The sequence below is a fragment of the Ursus americanus genome, chromosome 14 (genome assembly GCF_024610735.1).
Source record: "Ursus americanus isolate L20-20 chromosome 14, mUrsAme1.1.p, whole genome shotgun sequence".
In the NCBI taxonomy this organism is placed as follows: Eukaryota; Metazoa; Chordata; class Mammalia; order Carnivora; family Ursidae; genus Ursus; species Ursus americanus.
This window is the reverse complement of record NC_142140.1, coordinates 31,141,931-31,161,614: the sequence shown is the minus strand read 5'-3', so window position 1 is coordinate 31,161,614 and position 19,684 is coordinate 31,141,931. Positions and strand designations below refer to the sequence as shown.

General features: G+C 37.2%; 1 long non-coding RNA gene across 4 annotated transcripts in view; it reads left to right on the top strand.

The window, feature by feature from the left end:
- Positions 1 to 19,684, top strand: part of LOC123798808 (uncharacterized) — a 587,079-nt gene that overhangs the window by 54,168 nt on the left and 513,227 nt on the right. For all 4 annotated transcript variants that reach the window (XR_015726659.1, XR_006781406.2, XR_015726658.1 and 1 more), the window contains exon 3: positions 1,145 to 1,243. This is a non-coding gene — a long non-coding RNA (uncharacterized LOC123798808). The remainder of the gene's footprint in view (positions 1 to 1,144; positions 1,244 to 19,684) is intronic.

Sequence of the window (19,684 nt, the reverse complement as noted above, 5' to 3'; positions counted from 1 at the left end):
TGGAGTTAGGAGTTTTTGGTAGGAACGCAACAAAAATAAAGTACCATCTCATCACATCCTATCAAAGGAAGATACTATCAACATGACATCACTGTTGTTGTTGATCTTGACACCTGGCTGAAGCAGTGTTTGTCCAGTTTCTTCATTGTATCTTTACTCTTTTTATCCCCCTTTCCATACTGTGCTCTTTGGAAAGAAGTCATGATGCACAACCCATACTTAAGGAGGGGAGCATTATGCACCCCCACCCAGAGAGTAGAGTAGCTGTATAAATTATATGGAATGCTCCATGGGAGATTTGTCTATTCTCACATGTGTATGTATATATGTATGTATGCATGGTCATATGAATGTATTTACCATTTACCTATGTCAGTATGGACTCATGGATATTTAGTTTGTATTCTGGGCTATAATCCGATACTTCCTTATTTTGTTGCTCAAATTGTTACAACTTTGGCCATTGTGATCTCTTTTAGTTGGCTACCATGTGCTTTTGACATACTCCTTATTGGAGTCCTTTTTTTTTTTTTTTTTTTGAGTACTTTCTTACTTTCTGGCACTATAAGATGCTCTAGATTCATTTTAGAAATTTCCTGTCCCAGTCTCAATCTGTCTGTAATTAAAATTAGAATCAGTAGGATCTAGAATTGGATGGCCTTATTTCAAACCCTGGCTTAACCATTTGCCAGCTATGTGATCTAAAACTGTTTGACCTTTTGAGGGATAGGTGGGGTCCAGTTTCCTATTCTGTCTGAGCTTTTTCAGAGCAGGGACTTTTTCTCTTTTTTTCTCTACTGTATTCCAAGTGGTATTCAATCAAGAAATATCGGTTGAGTGAATATAAATTCAGGTAAGCAAGAAATAGAAATGGCTTTGTTTCTTATTTTGTCTTAAAATATTTGTCTAAGTTATTATTTTCAATTTAATTTCATTATTATCAAAGTAATATATGCATATAGCTTAAAGATTTAAATAGTTCTTCAGTATTTTAAACAAAATAATCATTTTCTAACTCATTCCCTGAGGCAACCACTTTCAATTTCCTTAGCTGATTATTTTGATACCTATCTCCTTATGTCTAACATGTTTTTATTGTCGCTTCTTGATTTATAAATTTTATTCATTGTCTATTCATTTCCAGCTATGGGGGATGAGGATCTAGCACCACACACTGTATCTTGTCTTCCCATTCTGCTTTTGAGATCTGCCAGAGACCATTAGGATCACACCTGAAATCAAGGTAAGTTTATTATTTGCTGCAACAAAGGAGACCCTACATCATTTAGAACAAAAGTGAGTTTCAAAAGGGGCTAATGAAGGGGAGTTATGAAATTTGGGTGATCTTAGCAGGGATTGGTCAGAATTTGTAAATTAAGGAGCTGATGGGACATCAGTGGTTTTATTTTTTAGAGTACATGAAGCTATGTGGAATTACCCTTGCGTCAGTTTATTTGTGGTCTTATATATAGGAGGAGTCTGAATAAACTGGTGTTAATTGTGAGAGTCTGTAATGCATGTCATAGTTTGGTTTGGTACAGTTCTGTGAATCAGTATACATTTTACAAGTTATCATGTCTGATTTAATTCTTTTTTTTTTAAATGATTTTTTATTATATTATCTTAGTCACCATACAGTACATCCCCAGTTTCCGATATAAGGCTCGATGACTCATTAGTTGTGTATAACACCCAGTACACCATGCAATACGTGCCCTCCTTACTACCCATCACCGGTCTATCCCATTCCCCCACCCCCCTCCCCTCTGAAGCCCTCAGTTTGTTTCTCATAGTCCACAGTCTCTCATGTTTCATTCCCCCTTCTGATTACCCCCCCTTTCTTTATCCCTTTCTTCCCCTACCGATCATCCTAGTTCTTATGTTCCATAGATGAGAGAAATCATATGATAGTTGTCTTTCTCTGCTTGACTTATTTCACTTAGCATTATCTCCTCCAGTGCCGTCCATGTTGCAGCAAATGTTGAGAACTCGTTCTTTCTGATAGCTGAGTAATATTCCATTGTATATATGGACCACAACTTCTTAATCCAGTCATCTGTTGAAGGGCATCTTGGCTCCTTCCACGATTTAGCTATTGTGGACATTGCTGCTATGAACATTGGGGTGCATATGGCCCTTCTCTTTACTACATCTGTATCTTTGGGGTAAATACCCAGTAGTGCAATGGCTGGATCATAGGGTAGCTCAATTTTTAACTTTTTAAGGGACCTCCACACTGTTTTCCGGAGTGGCTGTACCAACTTGCATTCCCACCAACAATGTAGGAGGGATCCCCTTTCTCCACATCCTCTCCAACAATTGTTGTTTCTTGCCTTGTCTATTTTTCCCATTCTAACTGGCGTAAGGTGGTATCTCAGTGTGGTTTTGATTTGAATTTCCTTGATGGCTAATGATTTTGAACATTTTTTCATGTGTCTGTTAGCCATTTGTATGTCTTCACTGGAAAAGTGTCTATTCATATCTTCTGCCCATTTTTTGATTTGTTTATTTGTTTCTCATGTATTGAGTTTGAGAAGTTCTTTGTAGATCTTGGATACCAGTCCTTTATCTGTAGTGTCATTTGCAAATATATTCTCCCATTCCGTGGACTGCCTCTTAGTTTTTCTGACTGTTTCCTTGGCTGTGCAGAAACTTTTAATCTTGATGAAGTCCCATAAATTCATTTTATCTTTTGTTTCTCTTGCCTTTGGGGATGTATCATGAAAAAGGTTGCTTTGGCCGATGTCGTAGAGGTTGCTGCCTATGTTCACCTCTAGAATTTTGATGGATTCCTGTCTCACATTGAGGTCTTTCATCCATTTGGAGTTTATTTTTGTGTATGGTGTGAGAGAGTGGTCAAGTTTCATTCTTTTGCACGTAGCTGTCCAATTTTCCCAGCACCATTTATTGAAGAGACTGTCTTTTTTCCACCAGATGTTTTTTCCTGCTTTATCAAATATTAGTTGCCCAAAGAGACGAGGGTCCTTTTCTGGGCTCTCTATTCTGTTCCATTGGTCTATGTGTCTGTTTTTGTGCCAGTACCATGCTGTCTTTGTGATCACAGCTTTGTAGTACAGCTCGAAATCCGGCATTGTGATGCCCCCAGCTTTGTTTTTCCTTTTCAACAGTTCCTTGGAGATTTGGGGCCTTTTCTGTTTCCATACAAATTTAAGGACTATTTGTTCCAGTTCTTTGAAAAATGTCCTTGGTATTTTGATCGGGATAGCATTGAAAGTGTAGATTGCTCTGGGTAGCATGGACATTTTAACTATGTTAATTCTTCCGATCCATGAGCATGGAATATCTTTCCATCTTTTTATGTCTTCCTCAATGTCTTTCAAGAGTGATTTATAGTTTCTAGAATATAGGCCCTTTACGTGTCTGGTTAAGTTAATTCCAAGGTAATGTATGGTTTTTGGTGGTATTGTAAATGGGATGGATTCCCTAATTTCTCTTTCTTCGGTCTCGTTATTCGTGTATAGAAATGCAACTGATTTCTGAGCGTTGATTTTGTATCCCGCCACGTTACTGAATTGCTCTATAACTTCTAATAGTTTGGGAGTGGCTTCTTTTGGGTTTTCCATATAGAGTATCATGTCATCTGCGAAGAGAGACATTTTGACTTCTTCTTTGCCGATTTGAATACCTTTGATCCCTTTTTGTCGTCTGATTGCTGTTGCAAGGACTTCTAGTACTATGTTGAATAATAGTGGCGAGAGTGGGCATCCTTGTCGAGTTCCTGATCTTAAGGGAAAGGCTTCCAGCTTTTCCCCATTGAGAATAATATTTGCAGTAGGCTTTTCATAGATGGCTTTTATGAGATTGAGAAATGTACCTTCTATTCCTACACTCTGAAGGGTTTTAATCAGGAAAGGATGCTGTATTTTGTCAAATGCTTTTTCTGCATCGATTGAGAGGATCATATGGTTCCTGAGTCTTTTCTTGTTGATACGATGTATCACGCTGATTGATTTGTGAATATTGAACCACGCTTGCATCCCAGGTATGAATCCCACTTGATCGTGATGGATAATCCTTTTAATGTACTGTTGGATTCTATTAGCAAGTATCTTGTTAAGGATTTTGGCGTCCATATTCATTAGGGAGATCGGTCTGTAATTCTCCTTTTTGAGGGGGTCTTTGCCTGGTTTGGGGATCAAGGTAATATTGGCCTCATAGAATGAGTTTGGTAGCTTTCCTTCTGTTTCTATTTTTTGAAATAGCTTTAGGAGAATAGGTATTATTTCTTCTTTGAATGTTTGGTAGAATTCCCCAGGAAAACCGTCCGGGCCTGGAGTTTTGTTATTTGGAAGGTTGTTTATCACTGACTCAATTTCTTCATAATTAATTGGCCTGTTTAAGAAATCAATTTCTCCCTGTTTCAATCTTGGTAGTTTATAGGTTTCCAGGAAGGATTCCATCTCTTCCAGATTGCTTAGTTTATTGGCATATAGCTGTTGATAAAAATTTCTAATAATCCTTCCAATTTCAATGGTGCTCGTCGTGACCTCTCCTTTTTCATTCATAATTTTAATAATCTGGGTCCTTTCTCTTTTCTTTTGGATAAGTCTTGCCAGTGGTCTGTCAATTTTATTGATTCTCTCAAAGAACCAGCTTCTAGTCCTGTTGATCTGCTCTACTGTACTTCTGGTTTCTGCTTGATTGATTTCAGCTCTAATTTTGGTCAACTGCTTCCTTGTGCATGGATTAGGCCTGTCCCTCTGTTGCTGTTCCAGCTTCTTGAGGTGAGAATATAAAAACTGCATTTTAGATTTTTCTGTTCTTTTGAGTGAGGCTTGGATGGCTATGTATTTCCCCCTTAGGACTGCATTTGCAGTATCCCATAGGTTTTGGACTGTTGTATTTTCATTCTCATTGGTCTCCATAAATTGTTTAATTTGATTTTTGATTTCCTGGTTTATCGAGTCATTCCTGAGCAGGATGGTTCTTAGTCTCCAAGTGTTTGAGTTTCTTCCAAATTTTTTCTTGTGGTTGAGTTCCAATTTCAGAACGTTGTGGTCTGAGAATATGCAGGGGATAATTTCAATCTTTTGGTATCGGTTGAGACCTGTTTTGTGTCCCAGAACATGGTCTATTCTTGAGAATGTTCCATGGGCATTAGAATAGAATGAGTATTCTTTGGCTCTGGGGTGTAGTGTTCTATATATATCTATGAGGTCCAACTCGTCGAGTATGGCATTCAAAGCCTTTGATTCTTTGCTTAGTTTTTGCCAGGGTGTTCTGTCTATTTCTGATAGTGGAGTGTTGAGGTCCCCTACTATTAATGTATTTTTATTTATATGTCTCTTTATTCTGGTTAAGAGTTGGCTTGTGTATCTTGCTGCTCCCCTGTTGGGGGCATATATATTTATGATTGTCATATCCACTTGTTGAATACTTCCTTTAAGAATAATATAGTGCCCTTCTGCGTCTCTAACTATAGTCTGTATTTTAAAATCCAATTTATCTGATATGAGAATTGCTACCCCAGCTTTCTTTTGAGGTCCGTTTGCGTGAAATATGGTACTCCATCCCCTTACTCTCAGTCTGAATGCATCTTTGGGTTTGAAATGAGTCTCTTGTAGACAGCAAATGAATGGGTCATTTCTTTTTTTCCAATCTGCAACCCTGTGGCGTTTATGGGAGCATTTAAGCCATTAACATTAAGATTGAGTACTGAGAGATATGATTTTAATGATGCCATGTTGCCAGTAAAGTCTTTGTATTGGCTGTGACTTTCTGTTCTGTATCACTCTTGGGGCCTTTTTACTTTAATAGAACCCCCCGTAATATCTCCTGTAGGGCTGGTGTCGTGGTTACGAAATTGGTTAGTGACTGGAGATTCTGGAATGTCTTTATTTCTCCATCAATTCTGAATGACAGCCTTGCTGGATAAAGGATCCTTGGCTGCATGTTTTTCTCTGAAAGAGCTTTAAAAATGCTCCCCCAACCCTTTCTCTCATTCCAGGTCTGTGTAGACAGGTCTGAAGTAATTCTGATGCCTTTGCCTTGGTATGTGAGAAATTTCTTTGCCCTGGCCGCTTTCAATACTGTATCCTTGGATCTAATATTTGCGAAATGCACTATGACGTGATGTGGCGTAGGTTTGTCGTGGTTGAGCTTGGGAGGGGTCCTCTCTGCCTCTTGGACACGAATGTTTGTTTCCCTCGCTAGATTAGGGAAGTTTTCAGCTACAATTTGTTCAAATATCTCTTCTAGACCTCTGTTTTTCTCCACCCCCTCGTGGATGCCGATGATTCTAACATTGGATCGTTTCATTGAGTCAGTAATCTCCCGTAACCTACATTCGTGGGCTTGGATTTTTTTAAGAGCAGCTTCTATTTTGGTTTTTTCCTCTATTAACCCATCCTCCAATTCACTAACCCGTTCCTCTGCTTCTGTGACCCTGGCCGTCAGAGCCTCTAGTTTTGCCTGCATTTGGCTCATAGAATTTTTAATTTCTGTCAGATTCACTCTCATTTCTGTCCTTAGGGGTTCTATATTCTCAGTAACCTTTTCGTTAATACTTTTTTTCAATTCTACTCATCATTTTGACCATCGTTACTCTGAATTCCATTTCTGATAATTTGGTTACTTCCATATCCATTATTTCTGTGGCAGAGGCCACAGACTCACTGTCTTTTCTTTGCTGGGGGGGCTTATCCTTCTTGTCATTCTGATGAGGAGAGGTTACGGGGTTGTCCAGAGCCCAAATTATTGACTGCGTCCCAGGCCATGCCCCTTGTTTTATAGGGATCTTAGGGATGTGGGCTTCTTTTTTAAAGATTTTATTTATTTATCTGAGAGAGAGAGACAGACAGTCAGCAAGAACGGGAACAGAAGCAGGGGAGTGGGTGAGGAAGAAGCAGGCTCCCAGCGGAGGAGCCCGATGAGGGACTCCTTTCCGGAACGCTGGGATCACGCCCTAAGCCGGAGACAGCGCTCAGTGACTGCGCCACCCAGGCGCCCCGGGTTGTGGGCTTCTTGATTTTTCAGCCTGCCTTCTGTGTTCTGGGGGAGGGGCCTGCCGCGCCGATACTCAGGCAACCCTGTTTGGGTAGAGTCTCCATGTCCCCCGCCAGGGGGGATGGGGATGGGCACTCTTTGAGCCAGTATTTCCAGGCTTTTGTTCTCTGGCGGCTTTCCCTGGTGGTCGGCTGTGCCTCTTCTTAGAGTCAGAGCAGCAGAGGCTGCATTGTCACAGAACAGAGGGATCACAGCCCATTCTCCACTGATGTTCTGGCCACTTTAACTCTGTTACTGTTGGTGCTGCTCAACCCTGCAGCGTCCCGGGATGTGCGCCCCACACCCGGAGTCCCTACCCTCACTTCCAGGGCCGACGTGTCTCTCTCCTTTGTGTTTCTAATGCCGCCAGCCGCCCTGCGCGCTTCCGGGTCTCCCGGTCTCAGTCTATGCCCGGTGAGCGCACTGGGATTCCGGGGTTCCGCGAGATGCCTGGTGGCGCGCGCACCCGGTTCAGGGTCTCAGTCTGCTGTTTCGCGGGTGCCGACCGCGAGCCCCGCCCGCTCTCCCGTGCAAGTGGCTGCCGCTTCCCGGCGCCGGAACGTGGCGGCTCCCTTCCCCTTCCGTTTATTTTCCGATATCTGTGCGCGGTTTCATGGCTCCCCTCTTCGTACCTCAATACTCAGCGCTGGAGATGTTCATTTGTAGAGATCCAGATGCATCTTCCTGCATCTCAGGCTGATTCCGTGGTTATTTAGGCTGGTCTGGTACCTATCCAGCTCGACTTAGGGGACCGGCTGAAAAAGGGGTCCCCTACTCCTCCGCCATCTTAACTCTCCCTTCTGATTTAATTCTTAATTTCCGTCTAACATCGTAGCTTCCAGAAGAGCTGCTTTTCAATTTATCACTCTCAAAATAGTTCTATCAAAACTGTGGCTAAAATAATATTTGGTATTTATATTTCCACAACTTTTTTTGAAGTGGAGCCATGTAGTATACTTTTATTCCTTTCTCTTTTCTTGCTTTACTGTCTTGTACTAGACATTTAGTGGATGGGTATTATTAGTAGAGCAGGCTCAAAAAGGTTCTTACAACCTGATCTTGCAGAAGTCCTTGCTCTCTGTTTTTTTAATTTGCTTCACACTGTGTGTGAAAGGTTGAATGAAATAATTCCAACAATATTCCTGAAATTGGATATCTTGCCCTTTAGGCAATATCAAGCAGTCAGGAGTCCTACTAAGCTAATAGCTTGTCATGGGATCAATTTTGGAATCAATATAATAGGTATCTTTATTTTTATTGGTTGCTAGTCTTATTATTCAGTTGTAAGTGTTCCTTGTATACTCTTGATATGAGAGTTTTGTCATATGTATTTGGATTTTATTTTGTATTTTGACTATTTTATCTCAGTCTGTGGCTAGCAGTCTTACATTTTTTTGCCTCCAAAATCTTTTTGTAAAATTTTAATTCCAATATCTTTAACATACAGTGTTACATGCATTTCAGGTATACATTACAGTGATTTAACAATTCTTTTTTTTTTTTCTTAAGATTTTATTTATTTATTTGACAGAGAGAGACACAGCCAGTGAGAGAGGGAACACAAGCAGGGGGAGTGGGAGAAGAAGAAGCAGGCTACCAGCAGAGGAGCCCAATGCACGGCTCGATCCCAGAACTCTGGGATCACGCCCCGAGCCAAAGGCAGACGCTTAACGACTGAGCCACCCAAGCGCCCCTAACAATTCTTTACATTACTCAGTCATCATGATAAGTGCAGCCTTTAACAGACACATGAAAAAATGTTCAAAATCATTAGCCGTCAGGGAAATTCAAATCAAAACCACACTGAGATACCACCTTATGCCAGTTAGAATGGGAAAAATAGACAAGGCAAGAAACAACAATTGTTGGAGAGGATGTGGAGAAAGGGGATCCCTCCTACATTGTTGGTGGGAATGCAAGTTGGTACAGCCACTCTGGAAAACAGTGTGGAGGTCCCTTAAAAAGTTAAAAATTGAGCTACCCTATGATCCAGCCATTGCACTACTGGGTGTTTACCCCAAAGATACAGACGTAGTAAAGAGAAGGGCCATATGCACCCCAATGTTCATAGCAGCAATGTCCACAATAGCTAAATCGTGGAAGGAGCCGAGATGCCTTTCAACAGATGACTGGATTAAGAAGTTGTGGTCCATATATACAATGGAATATTACTCAGCTATCAGAAAGAACGAGTTCTCAACATTTGCTGCAACATGGACGGCACTGGAGGAGATAATGCTAAGTGAAATAAGTCAAGCAGAGAAAGACAACTATCATATGATTTCTCTCATCTATGGAACATAAGAACTAGGATGATCGGTAGGGGAAGAAAGGGATAAAGAAAGGGGGGTAATCAGAAGGGGGAATGAAACATGAGAGACTGTGGACTATGAGAAACAAACTGAGGGCCTCAGAGGGGAGGGGGGTGGGGGAATGGGATAGACCGGTGATGGGTAGTAAGGAGGGCACGTATTGCATGGTGCACTGGGTGTTATACGCAACTAATCAATCATCGAGCTTTACATCGGAAACTGGGGATGTACTGTATGGTGACTAGCATAATAAAATAAGAAATCATTAAAAAAATATATCTATTCTAAACACCCACAAAAAAATGATAAGTGCAGCCTTAATCCCCTTCACCTATTTCACCCATCCCTCCAGCCACCTCCCCTCTGGCAACTACCAGTTTGTTCCCTGTAGTCCACAATGTAGATGGAGCTAGAGAGTATTATGCTAAGCAAAATAAGTCAGTCAGAGAAAGACAAATACTATATGATTTCACTCATGTGGAATTTAAGAGACAACACAAATGATCATTGGGAAAAAAAGAGAGAGGAAAACCAAGAAACAGACTCTTAACTATAGAGAGATATAGTGGTTTTCAGTATATTAATTTTGCATCCTGTGACTTGACTGAATTCACTTATTAATTCTAGTAGTTTTGGGTAGTCTTTAGGGTTTTCTATATATAGTATCATGTCATCTGTTAAGTTTTACTTCTTCCTTACCAATTTGGATGCCTTCTACACCTAGATTTGTTGAGGGTTTTTATCATGAATAGATGTGTACTTTGTCAAATGCTTTTTCTGCATCTATTGAAATGATCATATGGTCTTATCCTTTCTCTTATTGATGTGATATATCATGCTGAATTTGTGAATATTGAGCCCTTACTCCATCCCAAGAATCTCACTCAATTGTGGTGAATGATTTTTTTTTTAAAGGCTATTTATTTGAGAGGGGGACGGGGAGAGGGAGAGGAGAGAATCTTAAGCAGACTCCCTGCTGAGCATGGAGCCGGACATGGGGCTTGATCTCAGGATCCTGAGATCATGACCTGGACTGAAATCAAGAGTTGGATGTTTAACCCACTGAACCACCCAGGCACCCCCATGGTGAATGCTTTTTTAAATGATTGTTCGATTTGGTTTTCTAATATTTTATTGAGGCTTTTTGCATCTATGTTCATCAGAAATATTAGCCCGTATTTCTCTTTTTTGATAATGTCTTTGGTTGGTTTTGTTATCAGGGTAATGCTGGCCTCATTAATTTAATTTGGAAGCTAATTTCCCTCTTCTATTTTTTGGAATAGTTTGAGAAAAATATGTATTAGTTCTTCTTTGTATGTTTGGTAGAAGTCACCTGTGAAACTGTCTGGTCCTAGACTTTTGTTTGTTGGAAGCTTTTGGATTACTGATTAAATTTCTTTGCTGGTAATTGGTCTGTTCAAATTTTCTATTTCTTCCTGATTCAGTTTTGGGAGGTTATATGTTTCTTGGAATTTATCCATTTCTTCTAGGTTGTCCAACTAGTTGGCATATAATTTTTCATAATATTCTGTTATAGTCCTTTTTATTTCTGTGGCGCTGGTTGTTATTTCTCTCTTTCATTTCTGATTTTGTTTGAGTCTTTTCTCTCTCTCTCTCAATGAGTCTGGCTAAAACTTTATCAATTTTGCTGATCTTTGCAAAGACCACTTCTGGTTTCATTGATGTGTTTGTTTTATTGTTTTTTTCAGTTTCTATTTAGTTTATTTCTGCTCTAATCTTTATTATTTCCTTCCTTCTACTGGCTTTGGGTTTTGTTTGTTCTTCTTTTTCTAGCTCCTTTAGGTTGTTTATTTGAAATTTTTCTTGCTTCTTGAGGTAGACCTGTATTGCTATTAACATCCCTCTTAGAACCACTTTTGCTGCATTCCAAAGATTTTGGACCATTGTGTTTTCATTTTTGTTTGTCTCCAATTATTTTTTGATTTCCTCTTTGATTTCTTGGTTGACTCATTTATTATTTAGTAGCATGTTTTTAACCTCCTTGTATTTGTGTTCTTTCCAGGTATTTTCTTGTGGTTGATTTCTAGTTTCACGGCATTGTGGTTGGAAAAGATACATGGTATGCCATTGATCTTTCTGAATTTGATGAAACTTGTTTTGTGGCCTAATATGTGGTCTCTTCTGGAGAACGTTCCATATGCACTTGAAAAGAATGTGTATTCTGAATTACTTTAGCTTTTGTTTGCCTGGGAACCTGTTTATCTCTCCTATTCTGAATAGTAGCCTTGCTGAATAGAGTATTCTTCAGCCAATGTTTTTTCTGTGCAGCAGTTTGAATATATCATGCCCTTCTCTACTGGCCTACAAAGTTTCTGCGGAAAAATCCACTGACAGCCTTATGGGGTTTACGTATGTAAACTTGTATGTAACTATTTTCTTTTTTCTTGCTGCTTTTAAAATTCTCTTTATTATAACATTTTACCATTTTAATTACCATATATCTTGGTGTAGTCCTCTTTGGGTTGATTTTGTTGGGGGCTCTCTGTGCCTCTTGGATTTGGATCTCTATTTCCTTCTCCAGATTCAGGAAGTTTTCAGCTTTTATTTCTTCAAATAAATTTTCTACCCCCTTTTCTCTCTCTTCTCTTTCTGGGATTCCTATAATGTGAATGTTATTATGCTTGATGGTGTCCCTATGTTCCTTAAGTCTATTATCATTTATTACTATTTTTCCCTCCCCTGTCATAAATATATGATGGAATATTACTCAGCCCTCAAAAAGAATGAAATCTTGTCATTTGCAACGATGCGAATACAACTAGAGGGTATTATGCTAAGTGAAATAAGTCAGAGAAAGACAAATGTCATATGATTTCACTCATATGTGGAATTTAAGAAACAAAACAGCCATTCTGACTGGTGTGAGGTGATATCTCATTGCATTTTTGATTTGTATTTCCCTGATGCTGAGTGATGTTGAGCATTTTTACATGTGTCTCTTAGCCATTTCTGTGTCTTCTTTGAAGAAATGTCTGTTCATGTCTTCTTCCCATTTCTTGACTGGATTTTTTGGTTTTGGGGTGTTGAGTTTGATAAGTTCTTTATAGATTTTGGATTCTAGCCCTTTATCTGATGATGTCATTTGCAAATATCTTCTCCCATTCCATAGGTTGCCTTTTAGTTTTGTTGATTGTCGCCTTTGTTATGCAAGAGCTTTTTATCCAGATGAAGTTCCAATAGTTCATTCTTGCTTTTGTTTCCCTTGCCTCTAGAGACATGTCTAGCAAGGAGTTGCTATGCCAAAGCCAAAGAAGTTGCTGCTTGTGTTCTCATTTCAGATTTTGATGGGTTCCTATATCACATTTAGGTCTTTCATCCATTTTGAGTTTATTTTTGTGTATGGTGTAAGAAAGTGGTCCAGTTTCATTCTTCTGGATGTGGCTGTCCAATTTTCCTGACACCATTTGTTGAAGAGACTGTCTTTTTTCCATTGGATATTATTTCCTGCTTTGTTGAAGATTAGTTGACCATGGAGTTGAGGGTCTATTTTTGGGTTCTCTATTCTGTTCCAATGACCTATGTACCTGTTTTTGTGCCAGTACCATACTGTCTTGATTATTACAGCTTTGTAATATGGCTTGAAGTCTGGAACTGTGATGCCTCCAGCTTTGGCTTTCTTTTTCAACCTTACTTTGGCTATTAATGGTCATTTCTGGTTCCATACAAATTTTAGGATTGTTTGTTCCAGCTCTATGAAAAATGCTGCTGGAATTTTGATAGGGATTCTCTTGAATGTGTAGATTGTTTTGGATAGAAACAATGAAGAACAATTGTTCTTCAATCCATGAGCATGGAATGTTTTTCCATTTCTTTGTGTCTTCCTCAATTTCTTTCATAAGTGTTCTATAGTTTTCAGAGTACAGATCCTTTACCTCTTGGTTAGGTTTTCTCCTAGGTATCTTATGGTTTTTGGTGCAATTGTAAATGGGATTAGTTCCTTGATTTCTCTTTCTGCTGCTTCATTGTTAATGTATAGAAATACAACTGACTTCTGTGCATTGATTTTACATCCTTCCACTTTGCTGAATTCCTGTATGAGCTCTAGCAATTTTGGAAGAGTCTTTCTGTTTTTCTACGTAGAGTATCATGTCGTCTGCAAAGAGAGAGAGTTTGACTTCTTTGCCAGTTTGGATGCCTATTATTTATTTATTGTTGTCTGGTTGCTGAGGGTAGGACTTTCAGTACTATGTTGAACAACAGTGGTGAGAGTGGACACCCCTGTTGTGTTTCAGACCTTAGGGGAAAGCCCTCAGTATTTCCCCATTGAGGATGATATTCTCTGTGGGTGTTTCATATATGGCTTTTATGATATTGTGGTATGTTCCTTCTATCCTTACACTGCAGAGAGTTTTTTTCAGGAAAGGATGCTGTACTTTGTCAAATGCTTTTTCTGCTTCTACTGAGAGTATCATATGGTTCTTGTCCTTTCTTTTATTAATGTGGTGTATCACATTGATTAATTTGTGGATGTTAAACCACCCTTGCATCCAGGAACAAATCCCACTTGGTCGGGGGTGAATAATTCTTTTAATGTACTGTTGGATCCTATTAGCTAGTATCTTGATGAGAATTTTTGCTCCATGTTCATCAGGGATATTGGTCTGTAGTTTTCCTTTTTGGTGGGGTCTTTGTCTGGTTTTGGTATCAAGGTAATGCTGGCCTCATATAATGAGTTTGGAAGTTTTCTTTCCATTTCTGTTTTTTGAAACAGCTTCAGAAGAGTAGGTATTGATTCTCTTTAAATGTTTGATAGAATCTGCTGGGAGGCCAGCTGGCCCTGGGATCTTGTTTGTTGGGAGAGTTTTGATTACTGATTCAGTTTCTCTGCTGGTTCTGGGTCTGTTCAGGTTTTCTATTTCTTTCTGTTTCAGTTTTGGTAGTTTATATGTCTCTAGGAATACATCCATTTCTTACAGATTGCCTAATTTGTTGGCATATAATTACTGATATTATTCTCTTATCATTGTATTCTTCGGTGTTGGTTGTGATCATTCCTCTTTCATTCATGATTTTATTTATTTGGATCCTTTCTCTTTTCTTATTGATAAGTCTGGCTAGGGGTTTATCAATTTTATTCTTTCAAAGAACCAGCTCCTAGTTTTGTTGATCTGTTTCTACTTTTTTGAAATTTCTATATCATTGAATTCTGGTGTAATCTTTATTATTTCTCTTCTGCTGGATTTAAGCTTTATTTGCTTTTCTTTTTACAGCTCCTTTAGGTGTAAGGTTAGGTTGTGTATTTGAGGTGTTTCTTGTTTCTTGAGAAAGGCCTGTATTGCTATATACTTCCCTCTTAGGACCACCTTTGCTGCATCCGAAAGGTCTGAACTGTCATGTTTTCATTTTCATTTATTTCCATGTATTTTTTAATTCTTCTTTAATTTCCTGGTCGACCATTCATTCTTTAGTAGGATGCTCTTTAACCTCCACATTTTTGTGTTCCTTCCAAATTTCGTCTTGTGATTAAGTTAAAGTTTTAAAGCATTGTGGTCTAAAAAATGCATGGTGTAATCTTAATCTTTTTTGTACCAGTTGACCTGATTTGTGACCCAGTATGTGATCTATCCTGGAGAACGTTCCATGTGCACTCAAGAAGAACGTGTATTCGGTTGCTTTAGGATGAAATGTTCTAAATATATCTTTGAAGTCCATGTGGTCCAGTGTGTGATTCAAAGCCCTTGTTTCCTTGTTTATCTTCTGCTTTGATGATCTGTCCATTACTGTGAGTGGGGTGTTAAAGTCCCCTACTATTATTGTATTATTATCAATGTGTTTCTTTAATTTTGTTATTAATTGATTTATATAGATGGCTGCTCCAAGTTAGGAGCATAAATATTTACAGTTGTTAGATCTTCTTGTTGGTAGACCCCTTTATTACGATATGCTCATTTTGAGCTTATTTTGTGTATGGTGAGAAGTGGGGGTTGAGGCTCACCTTTTTTTTTTTTCTATACAGATATCCAGTTCTTATTCCTTTTATTGAAAGAATTATAATTTCACCATTAAATTATGCTGATGCTTTTGTCAAAAATCTATAGATCAGCTATGTGTGGGTCAGTTTCTGGGTAATTTTGTGCCATTAATGTATATATCATCCTTGTATCATATTACACTGTCTTGATTACTATAGCTTTACAATAAATCTTGAAATCAGATAGTGTAAAGCCTCCAAATTTGATTTTCTAAAATATTTTTCATTATTTGAGGTCTTTGGATTTCCATATAAATTTTTAAGACTTTTTTTAAGACTTTGTTTTTTTAGAGCAGTTTTAGGTTCACAACAATATTGAGCAGAAGGTACAGAGATTTCCCATATTCTTCCTGCCCCCACATATGTTAAGCCTTCCTCATTATCAACATCCCTCACCAAAATGGTACATTTGTTATAATTGATGAGCGTATATTGATACATCATAACCACCCAGAGTCCATAGTTTACCTTAGGGTTTACTCTTGGGAATGTACATTCCATGTATTTGTAATGACCTGTATCCCTCATTCTAGTATCACAGAGAGTATTTTCACTGTTCTAAAAATCTGTGTTCCACCTATTCATTTTTCCCCCTAACCCCTAACTCCTGGCAACCACTGATCTTTCTACTGTCCCCATAGTTTTCTCTTTTCCATAATGTCATATAGTTTTATAGTATGTAGCCTTTTCAGATTAGAATCATATACTATGTAGTATTTTTAGATTGACTTCTTTCACTTAGTAATATGCATTCATGGTTTCTCCATATCTTCTTATGGCTTCATAGTGCATTTCTTTTTAGCACTGAATAATATGCCATTTTCTGAATGTTCCACAGCTTATTTATTTGTTCTTTTACTGAAGGACATCTTAGTTGCTTCTAGGTTTTGACAATTATGAATACAGCTGCTATAAACATCTGTGTGCAGGTTTTTGTGTGGACATAAATTTTCAACTCCTTTGGGTAAATACCAAAGGGTGTGAGCACTAGATTGTATGGTAAGAGTATATTTAATTTTGTGAGAAATTACCAAACTGTCTTCCAAAATGGCTGTACCATTTTGCATTCCCACCAGCAATAATGAGAATTCCTGTTACTCCATTTCCTCTCTGATTTTATCCTCTGAAAAATACTATAGAGAATTGGTATAATTCCTCCTTAAATGCTTGGTAGATACCACCAGTGAGCTCATCTGGGTGGTGATTTTTGTTTGAGAAGACTATTAATTATTATTTTAATATCTTTAGTAGATATAGTTCTATTCAGTTTGTCTGTTTCTTGTTTGAGTTTTGGCACATTGTGTCTTTCAAGGAATTGGTCTATTTCATCTGGGTTATTAAATTTGTGTGCATAGCATGTTCACACAAATAGTATTCCTTTCTTATTCTTTTAATGTCCATGGGATCTATAGTTATGTCTCCTTTTTCAGTTCTGATATTAGTAATTTGTATCCTCTCTTTCTTAGTCTTTTAAAGGCTTATTGATTTTATTGATTTTTTTCAAAGAACCAGCTTTTATCTTCATTGATTTTTCTTTATTGATTCCTTGTTTTTAATTCCATTGATTTCTGATATAATTCTTATTATTTATTTTCTTGTGCTTACTTTGGATTTAATTTGCTCTTTTCTTTCTTGTTTCCTAATGTGGAAACTATTACTATTAATTTTAGACCTTTCTTCTACTCAGACAAGAGAAAATAATTAAAAATATGCGAATTTGAAAAAAGAAAAATGATCTCCATTTCAAATGCTATTATTTTGTATCTGGAAAGCCCAAAACATCAGTGGGAAAACTAATACAAGTTAATAAGAGAATTTAGTGAAGTAGGTTATATAGTCAATATTCAAAACAATAGCCTTATTATGTAGAGAGATAAACCATTTAGAAGATATAATAGAAGAGAAGATACCACTTATTATAACCAAAATAAAATATCTAGGCATAAAATTAAGAAGAGGTATCTAAAACATATAATGAAGAAAACTATAAAAATTGTCCTGAAAGACACAAAAATTAACTTGAACATGTAAAAAGTTTCACCATATACTTGAATAGAAAGAGGAAGCATCATGAAGATGTCAATTTTATCTAAGTTAATTTGTAAATTTAACAGAATTCCAGTAAACTACTATCAGGATAGAAAAGTTGATTATAAAGTTCATTTAAATGAATAGTCAAATATATGTAGGAAGTCACTGGGGATGGAGGGCAATGGGGTAGAATAGACCTACTTTATATATTGTTTAAGACTGATGAATCACAGTCCTGTACCCCTGAAACAAATAACATATCTTAATAATTAAAAAAGAAAAAAACATAATTAAAACAGTGAGATTCATGGTGCCTGAATAGACAGACAGATTACTGGAACAGAATAGAAAACCCACAACACTATAGATTGTCATGTACACTATAAAGGCACATCCCAAATTAGTGGGACATGATGAACTTTTAATAAGTGGTATTGGGATAAACTGGATAGCCGTGGGGAAATATATGAAATCGAATATATTCCTAATGCTGAATATAATGATAAATTTCAAACAGATTAGAGATTTAAATGTTAAAATAAAAGAAATCATATATGAGTGGTAGGAGACATATGAGTAAATCCTCATGAAATCCAAAAGGGAGAAGATTGTTAATCTGATAAAAAGAAGGACTCTTGCATGGCAAAAACAAGAAAAGGAAATATTTTTGCCACATGTAAAGAGACAAAGGTCAAATCTTTAAAAAATGCAACTTTTATCACAGACCAAATATTAATATGTAAACAGCATCTAAAATGGAAAAGAAAAAGAACCAGCAACTCTATAGAAAAATGGGTTAGTATTTTGAATAGTCAATTCATGAAAATTACTGCAAATGGTCCTTACCTATGAAAATGATGCTTAACCTCGTTTCTCATTTACAAGAAGAGAAATGCAAATTAAAACCCCCTAAAACAAAATTCTCGTCTATCATATTGGCAAAAGTCCAAAAGTTTGACAACTTACACTATTGGTGAAGCTATGGAGAAATTAATATTGTCATATATTGCTGATAGGAATCAAAATAATAAAATAATTTGAAGGGGAATTTTTCAACATGTAGAAAAATTACATATACATTTATACCTTGATCCAGCAATCTAACTTCTAGAACTCTAGAAGATACAGTAGCAAATGCAGTATAGTAGCAAAAATACATAAAGCATAAGCAAAAACCTCTTCCTTTCAGCATTATTCATGATAGCAAAAGAAATTTCCAAATATTCATCAGTAGGGCACTTGTGAACACTGCACAATAAATTATCGGGCAGCCATAAAGGATAATGAGTAATATCTTCTATAGAGGATCTCCAGTATGTGTTGTATAAATGAGAAAAGTAAGGTGCAGAAAAGTGTGCATTGTATGGTACCATTTTTTAAGGAGAGGATATAGGAATACACACATATTTGTGTATGTTTGTGTGTGTATATATATGTGTGTGTGTATTTATTTAATAGAAGGATAAAGAAAAATATTGATTATTCTTTGGGAGAAAGAGTTAACAATATGAAGGAGACAAAGATAGAAGCTAGACTTCTCTGATCATACTCTGATTTACAGATTTGAATTTGTATCAGTGTAAATATTTTATATAATTATAAACAAAATGAAATAAAAAATGATCCTAAAAAGCAAAAGCAAAATAAAACAAATGTCTAAATGTATGGAGTTGGTGGCAAAACCACAAAAGGAGAATTATTTCAATTATATGTATATGTTGTAGGTAACTGAATTAAAGTTGACTGTATATCTCTAGTGGATTATATTCAAAAGAAAAAAACAGAAAAGACAAAATAACCTTTTTCTTAAACATTGTTGCTGGTAATGTAGGCACTTTTCTGAAACTGAAGGATGTGTATTGTGGGATGAAGTAAAAGCAGTATAATATAATAATAGGATGTTGAGAGTGGAGATATATTGTATAGGGGAAAGGATGTACAGTTAATAAGATTTATGAGATTAATAAAAGGCTTGTAGTCCTGAATTTGAATTGGAATTATCAATATGAACACATGCTTTATTCCATTATTTTTTTAAAAAAGCATTTTCTAGCCCTTTCCACTAAAATAACCTGAAAAACAATGATGGACCCAAAGCAATAAATACCTTTAGAGTCCTTATTGTGGTCTCTATATCTCAATTCCCACTAAAAGAAACCAGAACCTGATGAAGAAGTGGCAGATTCCAGAATCTTGGGCAGAGAATTTACAAGATAAGCCTGAAACATCTTACCATGTCAAAAAGTAAGATAAATGCCAAAGACAACTCGTGTTGTGACAGAAGGATGTGGGAGCTATCTTGAACAGGATCTTTCTGGACAAAATATAGAACACAGCAGGAAAA